At 31.3% G+C, this 18,010-nt stretch overlaps 1 protein-coding gene across 2 annotated transcripts in view; it reads right to left on the reverse strand.

The window, feature by feature from the left end:
- LOC126887829 (major royal jelly protein 3-like) overlaps positions 1 to 18,010 on the reverse strand; it is a 175,141-nt gene that overhangs the window by 107,495 nt on the left and 49,636 nt on the right. The gene's annotated exons all lie outside the window — the stretch shown is intronic.

Raw genomic sequence — 18,010 nt, forward strand, 5'->3', positions numbered from 1 at the left:
TTTTATATTATTTCATTTATTCATCAAAATTAGCTTAAACTCAAACAAAATTAGTATATCTGAATAGGTATTTTCAATACCTTTCAAACGATGTATCACTTGTCATAAGGTCCCATTTAAAATTATCTGTCACAGTGGCGCTGTAAAGTCATCTGTCACTATTACGTCACCTGTCATGTCTAGTTAAGAAGCTTACGTCCGTTTATTTCCTCCCTCCAAATTTCACTATTATAGGTATAACCGTTCAAAAGATAAGAGGGGGGGTACGGACTTTTGACTAGCACTGTATATTGACTAATTTTTAAATACCATTACATCATTGCTCGATACGCTAGATTTAAATTGCAGATTCTCAGTAATTTTAACAAAAATGATGTTATTCAGCATTTGAATTTGTCACTTCTTGTAAATAGACGAATAAAACTAGAAATGCTTTTTATCTATAAACTAATTAACGGCTTTGTTAACTGTCCTGAATTACTCTCTGAAATCCGAATTAATACAACCAGTTACAACTTACGAAATCCTTCTTTATTCAATATTGAGTATCACCGTACTAATTATGGTTGAAATGATCCGATGACTAGAGCTGTTAGGCACTTTAACACATATACTGCTGATCCATTTTTTAATTCAATTTATTCTTTTAGGCAATTGTTAAATTATGTTGATCATGTTTAGTTTTTTTATGGTGTTATATCATATTTTTAATATGTTTTATATTGTATTTTATTGTATATGTTAGAAATTAACTATGTCAACTATTTTATAATTTATCGTATTACTTTTTTGGAATAATGGTGAAACCGTTAATAAATAAATAAATAAATAAATCATTCAGATCAATCAGGTATTACTACGTCAGTTTGTATATTCGGAGTTGTTTGAAGATGACAGAAATAATATTACCGAATTTTACCAAAATTGCACTGATGGCCCAGAAATTAATAAATCAGAAAGAGAACATGCTATAAAAAAAAATGTTAAAATTAGGAAAGCTTGTGGTCCAAATGATACATCAACTGAGTTGTTGTTGCAAATAGATGACATAAAAGTAGTAGGTAGTAAACCTTCTAATGCAATATTATAACTGAGTGGTTCCAACAGACTGTCTCCGGCCTATCTTTGTCGCACTACCTAAAAAACACAATGCTTGAAAATGCTCAGAATATCGATTAATTAGGAGGGCTATCCTCTTAAGATTTTCATAAGAATACTTCACAATATAATTAGACGCAAATGTGAAGAAAATCTCGAAGATACCCAATTTGGTTTTAGAAATTTTTTAGGAACCAGGGAGGCACACTTTTGAGCTAATCATCCTTTTACAAAAATGCCGTGATCAAAGAAAATATGTATTTGCATGCTTCGCGGACATCGAAAAGGCATTCTATAAAGTACAAAGTGTAAAATTAATGCAGATGCTAGGAATAGATGACAAAGATATTCATATCATTAAAAATTTGTACTGGAATCAAATTGCTATCGTAAAAATTGGAGATAAATACACCGACAAAATCTCCATATAACTAGGAGTCAGACAAGGTTGCACTTTGTCGCCAACACTGTTCACTGTTTACTTGGACCAGTTATTTAAAAAGGCACTGGAGAGACAACCATATGTAATAAAAATCAACTGGGAAACTACTTAATGTAATTAGATACGCAGATGATACAGTAAATCTGTCAGATAATATTGAAGGTCTCCAATTTCTGCTTGATCGTATTCAGAAAGTAAGAGCGGAAAAGGTCATTAAAATAAATTCAAACTTTTTAGTTTTTGATCGTAACTCACATCCAGATGCATAGTTTCAATTAAATAGAGTCCTTTTTATTTGAAAAATGTATACACTATGTATTCTTTATGACCATTAATAAGTATCAGTATCAAATTGTAATAGTCGTTCTAGACGACCTAGTTGACTAAGGCGCAGTCGATCGACAACGCCGTAGTATAAAATTCAATAGAATCTACGACTTGCTCTGGAATAAACTGGCGTCTGATCGGCCTATGGAGGAGCGGTACGGCAAGGGATAAGGGCTTGTGGCTTGGTGATACTCCTCCATAGATCCCTACCGAAGGGCGTTGACGCCTAAGAACGGTATATATATTTACATCCTTCTATCCGTACGGACTGAAAACATAACGCAACCTTACAGCCTCTCCTATTTAGAGGTGTATATAATATTTTAATCATCGTGTATAATCAAGCAAAAAAAACATTCTTAATGCGCAAATTTCTATTTGGATAAGATAAAATTCAATATATACTGTTCCGTTCGGTTCTCCTACCATTACCACCTCATTACGACTTCCTATTTTTACAGCCTCATCTGTATAATTATTATCAGTATTGTGGTATTGCGACCTCATATACACGATCTTACAGACTCATACAATATTGCCAACTCTCTCACTGCATATTTAGATAATTCGGGGTTTCCCCTTTTTAAATTCAACGAAGTTATTAATTTCCTATTTCTCGATTGTTTTAGTAATGGGATACTTGAAATCGGAACATATGGTTTTAAAATCGACAAAAGTATAATATATTTAATAGTATGTATTTTAACCCTGCTGTCCTATTCGGGTCTATTTGACCCAAAAAATAATTTATTTCTTATTTTACAAATTATTACGCGGCGGAACGATTTGGTGTTTCGTGACTTTATTACCTAATATGAAGTCTTTCAATTGCATGTGAGATAAACATTCAACTTCCTGATTTTTTTGATAAAAATGAAATTGTTACCTGGGGTACGTTCGGGTCAATGTGACCCGCGTATTTAAACCGTTAAAAATTACCTGTGTATGTGTGTTTAGGTGGCAGTATTCTATATTAGCAGTACCTGTGTGTTTGTCAGCCGGATACGTCTGTAAATAAACACAGGTTTCTGCAAGCTAAAACTTGTAAAATAAACTGTAGTAGTATAGCTGGACGATGTTGCAAACCAAATTATAAATATGACCAACATGGACGGACAGCATGTATTTGGAACCAACTGGAAAGACATGAATAAAGTTGGTTTCCAAGCATACATTGGTCTTTTATTTTTAGCTCGAGTTTATAAGTCGCATGGTGAATCAACTAAAAGTTTATGGAATAAAGAAACGGGTCGTACTATATTTCGATCAACAATGTCGCTTGATATATTTACAAAAAGTTTGCAAGTAATACGTTTTGATAACAAAACTACTAGACAGGATAGAAGACGTTTTAATAAACTTGCGGCAATACGTGAAATTTATGAAACATGGGTAGAAAATGTAAAAAGAAATTTTAACCCTGATGAAAATGTTACCGTCGATAAGCAACTAAATGCCTTTACAGGCCGCTTTCCCTTCAAATGGTACATTTCAGCAAGCCAGCGAAATATGGCACATAACTTTGGGGTTTATGTAATTATGAACATTAAAACTTCTTATGCTCTAAAATTGCAGATCTATACAGAAATGCGTGTGATGTGTGACTTGAGTAGTGATCTGGAATGCCACAATATTACGTGTATAACTTTTTTACATTGTAAAATTTAGGACAATTTCTCCTAAAACAAAATATGTAGATACAATACCGGGGATTATAAGTAAAATAAACCGGAGCTTTCAGCAAAAATCGCGAATAAAGAAGTTCATAGCTCGACTTTTTTGCTTCATGCAAGATTTGACAATATTCCCAAAAATAATAAAAATGTTGTTCTTATGAGTACTTTGCATCATGAATCGATGCATCATGCATCACTTTCATCAAATGAAAAAGCCCCAAATTATTTTAGATTACAATTCAAATAAGGGAGCAGTGGATACTCTATAATTAGCTTGTTGGCACGTATACATGTGAGAAGAGATAAATCGCTGGCCAATGATTGTTTTTTATAATCTACTGGACATTTCTGCCTACAACGCGTTCGTGTTATGGGCATCAATAAATATCCAATGGAATACCAATCGATTGGGAAAACGGCGAATTTTTCTTGATGAATTGGGAAAAAACTAATGAATCCAGTCATCATTTCCAGAAAAAATATACCGATAATTAAAGGCTCTTACGAACTGGTAAAAAGGACACGAGCAGGAACAAGTAGACAAGATGGAAATGCTAGTGAACCGTCTATTAAATCTAACTCCGCCTGCTAAACGAACACGCTGTAAACTTGCCGTAAAAACGATAATAAGACTAATTATTATGTTGTATTATATCACAAACATATTTGTAAAATCCATTCTTTTTATTACTGTCCCAGTTGTAAACTGAATTAAATTTTTGTAGATATTTGTTACTAGGATTTTTTGAAAGAAAAAATGCCTTTTGTTTTTTTTAATAAGGTTTAATTTACATTAACAACATAATTTTTGTTTAATTAACCATAATTTCTTGTTAATAAAGTTTTATTTATCACCATTAGCTTATTTTATTTCGATTAAGGAGCGTAAACCATAGTTGGGTCATATTGACCCGAACAGTACATTTGTGTAGTTGACTCGAACGGGACAGCAGGGTTAAACAAACGCTTATACATAACTGATAATATATTTTTGTGACTTCTAAAAATAATTTGACCACGATATTTATTAAAAGAGATATTCTGATTTTGGTTAAGTCAATGTAATACTTTTTAAGATTATTTCACATTGTTCAGGCGTTTAATTTTCCAAGAGTATCTAAAATAGAATTTAATTTTATATTAGGTAATTAAGTAATATACAGTATGTCCCTGTAAGTTGTATCCATATGAAAAACTTTTTTATTATTAATTTTACGAAAAAAAGTTATTCCTCATAAAAAGTTCTGCATGTTCCAAAACCTAAGATTCAACCATCAGATATCAAATTTTATGAATGTTATACGAGGTATGTCTAAAAGTTTGAATTCCACTCAAGAGTAAAGTAGCTTTATTTTTCACCATATTGAAAATTGCTATTATGAAAAGTTGTTTGGAATTAAAAACTATATCCTAATATGCAATTAGATCGTTCTAATTGAAAAATAATTTTTGAAAAATTATGGATAACTAACATTATTTTCAGTTATTTTAATTCTGATAACTCTTTTATTATTAATTTTACGAAAAAAAGTGATTCTTAATAAAAAGTTCTGGATCGTCTAAAACCTAAAATACAACCATCTTATATCCAATTTTATCAATTTTATACGAGGTATGTCAAAAAAGATCAATTTAGATAAAAAATAAAGTATCCTTATAATTCAGAATATTTCAATTAGAAGGATGTAATTACATACTGAAACATAGTTTTTAATTATAAATATCTTTTCATAATAACAATTTTCGATATTGTGAAAAATAAACGTATTTTGCTCTTGAGCGAATTCTTATTTTTTGACATACCTCGTATAAAATTGATAAAATTTGACACAAGATGGTTGTATTTTAGGTTTTAGACCATGCAGAACTTTTTATTAAGAATCACTTTTTTCGTAAAATTAATAATAAAAGAGTTATCTGAATTGAAATAACTGAAAATAATGTTAGTTACCCATAATTAAAAAAAAAAAAATTTCTATTAGAAGAGTGTAATTGCATAATAGAATATAGTTTTTAATTCCGAACAACTTTTTATAACAGCAATTTTTAATATTGTGAAAAATAAAGCTACTTTACTTTTGAGTGAAATTCAAACTTTTTGACATACTTACCTCGTATAATATTAAAAAAATTTGATATTTGATGGTTAAAACTTAGGTTCTGGAATATGCAGAGCTTTTTATGAAGAATAACTTTTTTTCGTAAAATTAATGATAAAAAAGTTTTCCATATGGATACAACTTACGCAGCGGTTCCCAAACTTTTTTGTACCACGCCCCCTTTCGTTGAAATGAAAGCTTCTCGCGCTCCCCCCCTTACAATAAATTGTATGCGCCTAAATAGGAACAAAACAAAAACAAATAAGTATTAGCTTGAAAACAAAACATTTATTTATTTTGCTTTAAGATAAAACAATATCAGTTTCCATAAAATACAAAAATTATTAATAAAAGAAAAAGAGATTAGGTTGGTTAGTGGATGGATGTGCTTAGTGCTAGCATTTTATTTACTAGTATGCCGATTCGTGGGTGAGTTTGAAGTCACTAGCAACATCAAGTTTATTCCGATACTTTGTTTTAATTGCCATAAGTGTTGAAAATCGCACAAATAGTTACTTGAAAAAGGCAAATATAAATGAAGAGCTTCTTGTGATACACTAAGATACACTTTGAAATATTTTAACCAAAATGAAGGTTTGTCCATTATAACAAAGTATTTGGCAGTGGAATCATGCAAAAAATCATTTTTGGATTTATTTACAAAGCATCTTCTTGAAGTGATTCAGGCAGGTCTATGTTAACATGGAATGGATCAGTTGACATTCTGTAAATAAAATTGTCACAAGCCTTTGGGAAGTATTTCTGTAACTCTTCACTTAGGCTCTTCACATGGTTTGATATGTGGATTTTCAAACTTGATCCTTCATAAATGTCCTTGAAGCGTGTTTCTTCTGAGATTGGCTCTACTTTAGAGAAATTTAAATAATTTCAGGGGTTTGCTGATATTTTACGCCTCCAAAGTTGAGTACCTAAGCCTCCATCACAATGAGTAACTACTATATTTGAGTCTCCACCCTGCAGTTTTAGGTTAAAGCTGTTCAACGGGTCAAAGATGTCTGACAAATAAGCCAATATTACTTGGTTACAATGATTTTTGAAGGCCATGTTTAGCTCATTTTGCTTTTGATGTTCCAAGATGATTACTACATCTCAAAGGTCAAATAATCTTGCCAATATGTTTTCTTTTGAGAGCCATCGTACTTCTGTATGAAGTAGCAGTGTTTTGTGATCACTTTCTAAATCTTCACAAAGAGTTTTAAACAGTCGAGTATTCAACGCACTGTTTTTTTATGTACTTTACTACTTTAGTACACAACTTTAAGACAGCCATAAGTTCATTTGGAAGGGTTTTTGCTGCCAAGGCTTGTCGATGTATAAAACAATATATCCCAATCACATTAGCATTTTCTCTATTACTAATTGCAAATAGCCTGAGCGAAAACCAAGCATTGAAGGTGCGACATCTGTACCTAAACTGATCAGTTTTTGCCAAGAGAGTTCATGTTTGTCAAAAAACTCGCACACTGCTTTCATAACATTAATAGCTTTTGTCGAGGTCTCCAGTCTAAAACTCTGTAGAAAAGAGTAGCTCATCTTTCATTCTTTCGTTTAGAATATACCGAACATAAAAAATTTACTGATAACATTGTGCTATGTCAGTACTCTCGTCTAGCTGAATAGCAAAAAATGGCGATTATGTTACTGCATCAACTACCTGGTTTTGTATGTCTTCAGTTATACAGGGTGTCTGTGTAACTTGGAACCATACGGGAAACTTTTTTAATATCAATTTTACGAAAAAAGTCATTCTTTATAAAGTGCTCTGTATAGTCTAAAACCTAAGATCCAATCATCAGATATCAAATTTTTTCAACAGTATACGAGGTATGTCAAAAAATATGAATTTCGCTCAAGAGCAATCTATCTTTATATTTCAAAATATCAAAAAATTTTATTATGAAAAGTTATTTATAATTAAAAGCCATATTCAAATAAGCAATAACAGCCTTCTACTTGAAAAAAAAATTCTGAAATTTTCCTAAATTACCGATTCCGAACATCATTTTTATTTATTAGACATGTAATAACTCTTTTATTAATAATTTTAGGAAAAAGTTATTCTTCATAAAAATCTGTGCATAGTCTAAACCTCAAGATGCATCCATCAGTTATCCAAGTTATGTGAATTTGATGTGGCCCCTTTTGAGGGTTTTTAAATATACCTTTTATACAGGATTTTACTGTTTTTTTGTATCACATGGTATACAGCCAACTACAGGAAAACTTTTTCCTTGTGGATTTTTTTATCCAAGTTTGTTAATTTTATACGAGGTGTGTCAAATAATATGAATTTAGAAATAATTCTTTCTAAAGTCTTTCTAAATTCAAAATTATTTGACACACCTCGTATAAAATTAACAAATTTGGATAACTGATGGTTGCATCTTGAGATTTAGACCATGCACAGATTTTTATGAAGAATAACTTTTTTTCCCAAAATTATTAATAAAAGAGTTATTACATGTCTAATAAATAAAAATGATGTTGGGAATCAGTAATTTAGGAAAATTTCAGAAATTTATTTTTTTTAGTAGAAGGCTGTCATTGCATATTTGAATATGGTTTTTAATTACAAATAACTTTTCATAATACAATTTTTTGATATTTTGAAATATAAAGGTAGTTTGCTCTTGAGCGAAATTCATATTTTTTGACATACCTCGTATACTGTTGACAAAATTTGATATCTGATGATTGAATCTTATGTTTTAGACTATGCAGAGCACTTTATAAAGAATGACTTTTTTTCTTAAAATTGATATTAAAAAAGTTTCCCATATGGTTCCAAGTTACGCAGACACCCTGTATCATCAATGCGGCGTTTCACAGTGTTGTCAAAAAGAGGTATTTGAGATAACTTTGGCTTACTCTGCGTTATCAGACACAGTTTAACAAGCGGTTAATTTTGAATTTTAGAAAAATAACTAAATTTAATTTAATGTTCAACTTGTCTCGCGCCCCCTGATATGTTCTCACGCCCCCCAGTTTGGGAACCCCTGCGGGACATACTGCATAACCTAATTAGATTCCTAATTAATATATTATATTAATTATATTGAATATATTATAGTAAGAAAATTTCCCGAATTTTGATTAGATTACTTCTCCGTTTATACATTTTTCTTCTTCTTCTTGCTTTTTATAAGCAATTTTGCTTCTTCATTGTCGGATTGATACCTCTATAGAAGGTTGTCACTCCATATTTTGCGCGGTCGGACGATACTTCTACTGATTGGTGATTTATCTCTTGCTATGTTGACCACACGTGGCTCCCCCATTCTGTTTATGTGGTTATTCCATTCTTTCTTCTATTTAGTGTCCATTCGTTGATACCCTGTATACCCCTGACACCCATTGTCTTCTAATGTCTTCACTCCTCGTCCGATCTCTCAGCGTATTTCCTGTAATTCTTTTTAGTACTCTCATCTCTGATGTTTCTGGTAATATTTGTGTTGTGGCTGTATCGGGTCTGATTTCTGATGCGTATGTCATTATTGGTCGTACACTGGTTTAATCAATTCTTGACTTCATCTCAGTGTTAATATGTCGGTTTCCCCATATAGTAGGAAATCCTGCCAGTCTATTTGCTTTTTGCACTTGATTTCTCACTTCTTTGTCCAGGTCTTCGTAGGTTGACAATGTAATTCCAAGATATTTTATTTCCCTTACTTGTTCAGTACTAATACCATTAATTCCTATTTTATATGATAGGTTCTTTATTGATTACTATTGTTTTATTTTTTTGAGATGAAATTGTCACATTAAACTCTTTTGATTTATGTTCAATCTGTGGACTAATCTTTGCAGACTAATATCTTCATCTTGGGCTATCAATATTGCGTCGTCTGCGTAAGAGAGTATTTTTACTTCTTTATTTCGCATTCTGTATCCTTTTCCTTTGTTGACGCTTTTGAATATTTCATATTATTTCGTACATAATTAAATTAAAGAGCATAAGACACAGTGGCGTGCTGGAACTTTTCATGCGGCCCGGTGATTTTATAGAAAAACGGCCTCCCATTCTCATTTTACCTTTAAATCAAACATGAAGCTTTGAATTCAATGATTTTCTTTTAATTTGCTACATTTTTTATTTAAGAATAAGCAATCTTACCAATAATAAATTACATGTATGACAATATTGTATGCGGTAAGGCAGAAACCATAATTTCCAGAATAAATATAATATGAATTTGTTTTAATTAAGATAAAGGTAAAATAAAATTTTGAGAAATTTTCAATTATGTATTAAGTTGAATTTTAGTAAATCAATTATTATACAAGAGAGTACAAATACAAGTACAGTGCAAATACTTTAATTTAACCATATTTAAAATGTTAATACAACGCAATAATCTTAACATTATTTTGCAATTATTTTAAAAAATAATTACTTAACTCTTGATCAATAATGTCCTTTTTGAGCAGATTCGTCGATTATTTCATCATTTTTAAGCTCATACAAAGCTTCTTTTTCTATAGCCATTAGCATAAATGTTTCCAAGTGATCTTGTGTTAAAGTACTTCTTAACAGATTTTTTATGTATTTCAACGTTGTGACGCTTCTTTCACAAGATACTTGTGTCACTGAAAGAGTTAATAAATGCTTATATACTATTGAAATTTGGGTAAGCACACTGATATAAGTTGTCCTTATGCAAAACAGCGTAACAGCAAGCTATACAACCTTTACATTTTTTAGTACCACACGGAGGTGAAGTTTTCACGATATCGACAACATTGTTATTTGTTACTTCGTGTTTATTATCACTTGGGTTAATAATATCACCCTTAATATTTTCTGTAGACTTAACATATTCATCATTAACTCGATCTTCTATAATTTCAGTATTTTGCAAAATTTTTTTTTCTCTGATTCTGGCTTTGGTTTAGAACTAGAACCTTTAGCCACGTAATTGTATAACTTATCACTAAGTCAGCGGAGTAATGTGTAGTGTGTGTGTTGAGTAAGTGTCTTGTTACTTTGCAAAGTCGACGTCATTGTATTTGCAAAGAGACGCTAATTGTTTCCAAACGTCTGCGGTCCCTCCGGTGAGTACCGATCCCACAAGGACAGAAACTATTTTTCATTCATTAATTTATAATAAATGAAAAATTTCTGCCCCTGGTAGGATTCGAACTCCCGACCTTTCGTTTCAAAGGTAGGCGCTCTTACCACTGCGCCACAGAGGGGGTTATTTTGCAAAATTCTATTTTTAATACAATTCAGTTATCAGCAAAATCCACTAGTTCTTTTCTAATTGCAGTCGCAGATATGTAGGATAAAAATTTCCTAATTTTTCAGTAAATGATTTAAATGCCCTTAAAGGTTCACCTACCATTTTTATTGTATCAACATTTTTAGGATTTAGAGTGCTTATATTATAACGATTTGTCTTGATCAAATCATTTTTCGATACTTCCAATAATTCGGTCAAAACTTTTCATTTTTCCATTACGTTCAAAGACATCATTCCCAAAGACGTTTTTCCATTTTTTATTCTGCAGAGTACATAATATACATGTTTGAAGGAAGTTGGAGAACCATAAAAATACTGATATGCATGAAAATAAATATCTGTAGCAATCTATTTATGTATAGGTATAGAGTCTTAGTCATTTACTCAAACTGTATTTTACAAATTAAAAAAAAATTAATTTTTTTTGAAATGTCTGTTTTATTAACCCTCTAACCGGCAAGCGTTCTTTAAAAAACTCGTCTTTGGAAATTTGAAAAACCTATACCTGAATATTATTATCGCTTAAACCTGTGTCGTTCCGTCCGTCAACAGGTGTTTAACATTTGCTGAAAAGATTAATGCAATCCAAAATTTGGTTTGCACGCTGCTTTCAATATTGTTCAAAAAGGCAGTGTAGACGCATCGATAATTATTTGTCGAAACGACCACGTGTTGTATCAAATATAATTTGTATTCTGAATATCCAATCGACTTGGGAATTTTTTTAGTAAGTAACATAAATGTCTTTTATCAATAAAAATTACTAGTTGGATTACAGAAAAAAACAGTTGTAAAAAATGTTTGATAAAGTGAAGCGTTCTTTGAAGAACGCTTGCCGGTTCAAGGAAAAAAAATAGTGAACTTATTTTTGTTTTTTTTATTTAAGAAAGGGATTATTAGTTTTATTACAGAAAAAAACAGTTGTAAGAAATATTTGACAAAGTGAAGCGTTCTTTGAAGAACGCTTGCCTATATAATAAAAAATATATTATTACTGAAACCAACTTTTTTTTTCTTAATCCGGCAAGTGTTCTTTAAAGAACGCTTCACCTTTTTTACCAAGAAAGTGAGCCAATAAACTTTTTTACCTGTTTTATTGCTTTTTTTAGTTTCTTTTACCAATAATTGCCTAGAGAAAAATTCCCAACTTTCTATCTCTATTATTTCAGTTTTGCCTGCTAGAGGGTTAATATTAATAGCAAAGTTAACATTCGATTAGAAATAAAAAATTATTTTTTTTGTTACATCTAAAATTTTTTGTAAAAAAAACCTATTTGACCGGCCCCAAGAGGCCGCGGCCTCTCGGTGATTGCACCGATTCATCATTCAATAGGACACAATGAGTCTCCCTGTCTTATTCTGTTGCCTATGTTCTGTAAGTTGATATCTATTCATTTATGCATAGGTCAGTAAATTAACGTGAAATACGGCGATACCGTGTGATTTTCTGTGTCACCACCGAATTGCATGAAAATTTGAATTTAGGCTTCTCTTTCTTACACTCTACTTTACTTTTGGATTTTGTGCCGTTGGTTGCTTTTACTTGGAGGTGTAATCCACCCCCTCTAGGGGGTGAAAAAACATACGTTCAAAGTTCAAAGTTATATTTTTTAATTTATTTTTGAGTGAAAATATTCATTTTTCAACGAAAAAACCACGTCTTTAGACGGTTTTTTGCAAATAACTCAACAACTAACTACATTAGGTATATTATAAACGAAAAATATTCTTAGCAAACATGTAGCTTATAAAAAACAAAAAACGGTATATTATATATGAAGTCTATAGACTTAGCAGAAGTAGAGCTGTAGTTTATAAAAGTTATATTTCTCAAATTACAAATCGAATATTTCAACGTGAAATAACTAAAAAAGTTAAGCACTTTTTGGGGAAAAATAAAACGTTATAAAGTCTTTAAAAAAAATTATTTTTGTTTTGTCATAAAAGTGTCTAGCAGCAAAACTAAGCAAGTTACGCTCAAAATAAAGACGTCCCTTTTTTTGGTAATAAAAATCGTCAAAATTACCCTCCATTAGCATCTCAGATGAAAGTAATCGTTACCGCTTTATAATATACTTCATTTAGGTATTGTTTATATAATCTGTAAGTTTCGCCGGTTCAAAGTGCTTATCTTTGAAAGGGTTGTGGTTGAAAGGGCTTGAACGAGTCACCTATCACGAGTGTATGCAAACTTTTAAAATCCTTATTTTTTTACCAATTTTTTTCTTACAGAAAAACAAAAAATCCAAATTATTCAGAAAAGCAAAACCAATATTTTTTACTTTTCGAGATTTTTCTTATGACTTTTATTTCTCTTTGAAAAAGTTTATTCTTTTTATTTTATAACCACTTTTTTTAATAACCTCTTTGTACAGGTGAAACTCACCTATCATATAAATAAAGCTTAAGTAAAGTAAACTGGAAAGAGGTAACGATTAATTTCATTTAGAACACTAATTAGGGAGTGATTTTTACGATTTTTTTACCAAAGAAAAAGGGACCAACTTAATTTTGAGCGTAACTTGCTCAATATTAATGATAGAAACTTTTCTAAAAATCAAAAATAAAGCCCTTTTTATACACTTTTCTTCTACTTTTCATGAGCTATAATAACTCTACTGGGTTCTACTGGTTCTACTCTTACCGACTTCATACATACTCTATTTTTTTCGTTTCTTTTTGATCAGCTACATTTTTTCTAAGCATATTTTTTTACATAAAACGCTTACTTTTTGAGTTATTTGCGAAAAACCGAATAAAAACGTGTTTTTTTTTTGTTGAAAAATGGACATTTTCACTCGCAAATAACTCGAAAAATATTGACTTATTGAAAAAACCCTATAGAAAAAAAGTTCCTTATAATTAGCCAGTTTATCCATTTTCGGATATTCCTTATTTTGAACGTATGTTTTTACCCTCCTACCCAAGTAAAATATATAGTTTCCGTATACAGTGGAACCCCGATAAGTCGCCTCTCCATAACCCGGAAGTCCGGCTAACCCGGACCGATTTTTATCAGACAAACATTTCAACAATAAAAATGTATGTAATATAACAGGGGTGGCCAAACTTCTTAATAGTCCGAGCCATTTTTCAAAATTTTAAATTTCTCTCGAGCCGCATTAAACTATTATTGAAAAGGTGTAAAAAATGTATCAAATTTTTCTCTTAGTGTTTGGATTTCACTAATTTTAAAGTGAAATAAAATGGTTCACATCGTTATTTCAAATATGCAAATAATTCTACAAGTAGCCTTTACAAGTTCAGGATACTTTTCATTTGGATTTTTTTCAGGATTCTTTATCATCCTTCCATCTTTTTCTGGGACGGCTTATTGATTTATCGTCTTTCAAAAAATATTGTCTTTAACACTCTCTCTTCCTCTGATCTCACCACATGATCTGCCCATCTTATCTTAGCTTTTATATGTTGATAATCGTTTCAGTATCATACACAGTCACCAACTCAGCTTTGCGACGCCTTCTCAACTCTCCGTCAATTATTCATCTCTTTGAGGACCAGATATCATTCTAAAAACCTTCCTTTCAAATACCGCAGCAGCTTATCATTTAATTTCCACTGATGTATAATCCATGTTTCACTTCCATATGTAAGAATTGGGCGAATAATTGCCATGTACATTCTTAATTTAGATTGTCGTTTTAGCAGATAAGATCTTAATAATGATATGACCTGTTTTTCTATGTGGTTGTCATCTGTGATTACCGCCCTTAGATATTTAAACTCTTTTAGTACTTCGAAGTTCTGGTCATTCACAGTTATGTTCTGCCTAATTCTTGGTCTTGGACTTTTGGTTACTAGCATCTATTACGCTTTCTTTTCATTTATTCGAATGCCCAAACTACTTGTTTCTTCCTTAAGTTGTGAAAACGCCTCTCTCCCGTCTCTTGTAGAATGAGCGGCTGCACCTAGATCATCAGCAAAGGCCAACAATAATTTTGATCCTCGATTTGCAAATCTACTAGTCAACTAAGATGATATTTTACTTATTACATATTCTAAGGCCAAATTGAATAGCAACGGTGATAAGGAGTTTTATTATCTAAGTTCTGGTGTTATTCTTTTATATTTGTTGTCAGTAATTTAAGACATTTTGAAATACAATAATTAAAAGTAATTCAAATACATTTATTGAGAGCCACAAATAATCCTTCAAAGAGCCACATGTGGCTCGCGAGCCACAATTTGGCCACCCCTGTAATATAATATTTGAGAGATAATGGGTATTTGTGTAATTTGAACTACATATTTATACGATAGTAAAAATGACTCGTGGCACACGACGTTCATTGTCGTGTTATCGGAAACAACAGACACCTGTAGTATCCTTTATTTATTTCAAACTCTCTTGGCATTGTTTAAAAAAAGACTAAAACACTATTAAAAAATTGTTTTTTAAACAATGGTCTTAGTCTTCACTGTTAAAACGTAAAAATGTTGTAGTGACAAAGGAAAAGAAACTAGAAGCATTAGGTAGAATTGATAAAGGCGTAATTGATACGTAACTTAGATGTGTACTGTGCATATATATTTCATGTTATTTCAATTATAACGGAGTTTATCTGTAACTATACCGTATTTTATTAGTTTTTACCATTTTCTCCGGCTAACCCAGATTTTCGATAACCCGGATCGGCCGCGGTCCCGATTAATCCCAGTTAACGAGGTTCCACTGTATTTCGTGATGAATCTATGCTTCTTTTTCGAAATGGCGGCTTATCCGGTATTATTCTAACTATTTTTTCTCTTCCATTTTGCAGGTAAGCCTATATTCCATTGTCTTTTTATTTTTTATACTCATTCATTAATGTTGTTTATTCAGCATAGGTTTTTAATCTCATTGCTCATTTATCTGTCCAATAGTGTTTTGCGGTTATTGTTTTTACTATTCAAGATATTAACACTCTCTTTATATTTCTTATTACCTGTTGCATATAACAATAATAACCTACGTATATTGTAACTTAAGGTATGACTATAAGTTTTTGAGGAAGAATGCTGGGAAGAAATTAAAATACATTTATTTACACGTTATTTTTGAGATTTCGTGCTCCAAACCAAAGTTCGTTTTCAAACAATGTAAAAAAATTAAAAACTGGTATGTCAAAAGTTTGAGGTAAAATCTTTTCCTGTGCAGGGTAAAAAGAGGTAGGTATACAGAGGATGACATAACCACATACATAAAAAGATTCTGCCTACCGTTTTTTATATAACAGTTTGTAAAACTTTTTATATATAATTTGAAAATTAACTCGGGTTTAGAGCCCGAAACGTCAAATATGTAAACAAATGTATTGTGGCTTCTTTCCAGCATTTTTTTCCCAAACATAGTCATTTCTTAAGTTAACCCTTAAACGTCCAACTTTTTTAGGTTCCGTGTACGCCCAAGGGTGGATAAAAATGTCCACCTCGAAAATAGCTAATATATTTATTGAGAGTTGTTAGAAATGGATTAAACTTAAGAATCTTGTGCTTAATAAACACAGCATCTTCTAAAATATTAATATAAACAATTTACAAACCTTACAACAAAATTACAGTGTACATCAAAATTAACATACCAGTAAAAGCCAGCAATTCAGATTTGTCGATTTTCACCACATTCTTCCTTTCAACCTCCTCATTGGCGGATAATTATGTAGATTATGTAATTATACGTCGATAATTATATGAATTATCTTCCTGCCAACGATAAATTATAGAAAAACCTTTATTAACGAGTTTTACCAAGGGTGAACTTTTTATGCCCACCCATATTTAACTCAAGATGTTACTTTTATTTTCAAAAATATCGGTATAACCAAATTAACATTCGATAAAGGGCTGTCTTTTTAACAATAAATAATTTTTAAAAAAATTTTAAACACGTAATAAATATGTTACAAGGGAATACGCATTAGGTATTTTTACCCACCCTTGGGCGTTTAAGAGTTAATAAATGATAAATGTAATTTCAAAAAGTCTTGAAGAAAAGAAATACTGCAGCGCTACATTATTAGACATCTCACAAACGTTTGAGAATCTGAAAGTGTGGCACAGAGGCCTGATGTATAAAGTAGAAATAGTACTATGCAATAACGCTTTCCTAATACTCGAATTCTACATACCAAATAGATATTTCTCTGTAAAATTCGATGACCAACAATCCAACCTCTGCCCTATTAACTACGTAGTTCCGCAGGGTAGTATACTCGGACCGCTGCTTTTCTCACTCTACACAACCCATACACCAGAGACTACTGTCCAGTTGCACCAACAAATAAACGATTGATTTGGATTGCTAGTTTATTTTAAAATATAATTGTCAAAGAACTGTAAAATTAAAAACAGAAATTTTAACGATTCTCCCAAAAAATATTAAATTTTAACCTTTTTTTAAAGAAAAGAAAAGTGTTCTGTTATTATATTTGATGGTAAAAAATTTAACATTTTTCGGGAGAATCGTTAAAATTTTTGTTTTTAATTAACAGTTTTTTGACAATTAATATATATTAAAATAAACGGCCAATTCAAATTAAAAAATCAATCGTTTATTTGTTGGTGCAACTGGACATAATACTACAATCTCTAATCTCTTCCCTTGCTGACACGTAGCAATATTATTTGTAAACGAAAATCCGGTACAAGCCTCACAATACCTACATTATCGGGACACAATCAGTGCTCAGTGATTGGTAAACAAAATGGCGAACAAAAGTAAACAAAACAAAATCAACTCAAATAACATTTCCCAACCGTGACAACATATTTTTGCCACCTTTAAGATTAGACAATGGACGGATACACACAGTAACATACACTAGATACCTCGGCCTCCATCTTGACCAACGTCTCACTTGGAGGAAACATATCCAGACCAAAAGAAGACTGCACAACTTAAAATTCCAGCAAATGTTCGGTTCCTTGGACGCAAATCAAAACTCAACATCCAAATCAAAATGCTTCTATACAAAGCCATACTCAAACCTATCTAGTACTACTAACTACTACAATATCGTCGCTTAATATCATTCAAGATTTCAGTCTAAAGTGCTAAGATCGATAGTGGATGCACCGTGGTATGTAAGTAATCAAACACTTCACATC

This window comes from Diabrotica virgifera, chromosome 7 (assembly GCF_917563875.1).
Source record: "Diabrotica virgifera virgifera chromosome 7, PGI_DIABVI_V3a".
NCBI classification, from domain to species: Eukaryota; Metazoa; Arthropoda; class Insecta; order Coleoptera; family Chrysomelidae; genus Diabrotica; species Diabrotica virgifera.